Source organism: Momordica charantia, assembly GCF_013281855.1.
Source record: "Momordica charantia cultivar OHB3-1 chromosome 2 unlocalized genomic scaffold, Mcharantia_2.0 BLBB01000002.1, whole genome shotgun sequence".
NCBI lineage: Eukaryota > Viridiplantae > Streptophyta > Magnoliopsida > Cucurbitales > Cucurbitaceae > Momordica > Momordica charantia.
The window spans coordinates 17829140-17831613 of NW_028275160.1; the positions used below are offsets into that span (position 1 = coordinate 17829140).

The following is a 2474-nucleotide window of genomic DNA, read 5'->3' on the forward strand; positions in this document are numbered from 1 at the left end:
TTTAGGACCTACCTAACCAATTCTGCACAACTATAAATTCCAGCAGCTTCTCCACCAAATTGATCAAGCCTTGTTTCCTTCTCTTGATCATTCTTAGTGTTTCTCTGTTGCTTTCTAAGTACTTTTGAGTTGCTTTCATTAGATGCTTTTAGTTTTTAAATCCCGAGCACTTTACATTCCTTTATTGAGCTTTGTTTTGTCTCCGTTATTACTTAGTTATTTTCTACCTATTCAAATTTAAAAAAATCCAGTATTTAGTTTATCTTTACTTTGCCTTTACTTTATTTTTAGTTAAGAGAATTGTGTTTTTGGAGGAAAGAGCACGTGACACTTCCCCTTGCTTGAAAGAGAAGGGCGAAGCTCTCAATCCCGAGCAAAACTCTCCGTTAGTTAACTTTTGTTTTTCACACATGCATTTCAATTTCAACCATTTTACTTGCCGTATTTTCTTTAATATGTCTTTCTAAATTCCCGTCTTTAGCCCGGTTATGGATAGTTAGCCTTTTATTTCTAAAAAGGGTTGCTAAGAAGTAGTGTTTTTGCTTTCCACTCATTGCTCAACATGTTTTCCCAAAAAGTTAGGATTTAGAGAAGGCCACTGTAAGTCTTAACAAGTCACTACTGAAAAAGTTGCTTATTTGCATTGTTGAGTGGTTAAACCGAGGAGATGAGCGCCTTAGACAGAAGGGTTCCGGTTATGTAGCCTAGACATATGACCTTAACCCGAGGTTGCGACTATTTCCATCCTAAAACTAAGATATCTCTCATAATAGACATATTAGGGAATGTCTTAGGACTTTGAACTTGCTTAGACATAAGTCAAGTGAAAAGCGTAGTCGTTGGTTCCTAAAGTAAAATGCATATCGTCCTTAGTGTATCCTTGATTCTTTGTTGGCTAATTTGAAGTAATTCGGGCTAGGTTTTACCATTATAAGACCAAATCCCAAATCCAAAACCATTATTTTGTGACCACTTCCCATTTTACAAGAATCACTCATTTCAACGTTCACTATTCATTAAAACTTTAGAGTTTGGAAATTATTTTGAAGTCCTTGAGGATCGATACTTGGATACTCCATCCATTTTATATTACTCTGACAGGTGTGCGCTTGCATCTATAGAATTGTTACCACGCTTAGTGCGTGCGTTCAGCATAACCTCAGTCAAGTTTTTGGCGCCGTTGCCGGGGACTTTAGTTTTAAAATTATTTTCAAATTCTTTTAAGTTTTTATTTTTGTGAATTGTTGTTGGGTGTAATTTCCATCCACCGTTTTTGTTCTATATTTTTGGTCGTTTATCTCACAAGGGTAAGTTAAAGTGCATGAGCACAAGATCTTTTCTTCTACCCCTTGACCCTGAGATTGAGCGGACCCTTCGAAAAACTCGAAAAGAGCAAAGACTTTGAAAACAACTAGAAAAGCAAAAAGAGAGAGAAGGTGAAATCAGTCCTGAAAGTGAGGTAGAAAGTACGAGCACATCAATGGCAGATATTCCACCTCGTGATCCGGTTGATCCACCTGCTGTTAACGGTAATATGAGGGATCACGCAAGAAATAATGAATTCAACCATATCCAGATGGCAGACAACAGAGACGTGGCAATGAGAGAATATGCCGCCACGGCTTTTCAAAATTTTGATTCAGGGATAGTCAACCCTATTCCAGCCCACGCAAACTTTGAGCTTAAACCAATGATGTTCCAAATGTTGCAGACAATTGGACATTTTGGAGGGCAGGAACATGAGGATCCACATGATCATCTGAAATAATTCATTCAAATTGCAAATGCATTTCGATTACCTGGTATAACAGACGATGCTCTTAGACTGACACTTTTTCCATTTTCTTTGAAGGACCAAGCTAGACCATGGCTCAATGCATTTCCACCGGGATCCATCACCCCATAGGGGTCGTTAGTGGAGAAGTTCTTAACAAAATTCTTCCTACCTACTCGCCACACTGATATCAGAGAGGAGATCATCTCCTTTAGACAGTATGATCGTGAACCTGTTCACGAGGCGTGGGAAAGATTTAAAGAACTAATCAGGAAATGTCCGAACCATGGCTTGCCGGCATGCATCCAGATAGAACATTTCTTTAGAGGTTTAGATCATCCTACTAAGATGATGCTAAACAATGCTGCCAACGGAGCCTTTACAAAGAAGACATTCAACGAGATAGTCGACATCCTAAATGACTTAGCTTCACACAACGAACTATGGTGTTAGCAAAGATCTAGGGCAGCACCAAAGAAGCAAGATCCAGCTGGAGTTTTGGCTCTAGACATTGCGACCTCGATGCAAAAAGAGATGGTTACAATGAACCAGAGGCTGAAAGAGATGGCGTTGGGAATAAAAAATCCATTAGCCACGCCGATACAACCTGTGCAGTCGGATTATTGCACTTCTGCCCTTGTTTGCCAAGTCAACGATGTCATTTGTTCCTTTTGCAGTGAAAACCATATTTATGATAATT

General features: G+C 39.0%; 1 non-coding gene across 1 annotated transcript; it reads right to left on the minus strand.

Moving 5' to 3' along the window:
• Positions 1–1960: 1960 nt before the first annotated feature.
• On the minus strand, positions 1961–2067 carry LOC148212941 (small nucleolar RNA R71). The gene has a single exon (XR_015789578.1). It is a non-coding gene; the product is annotated as a small nucleolar RNA R71 (small nucleolar RNA).
• Between the last annotated feature and the right edge of the window lie 407 nt (positions 2068–2474).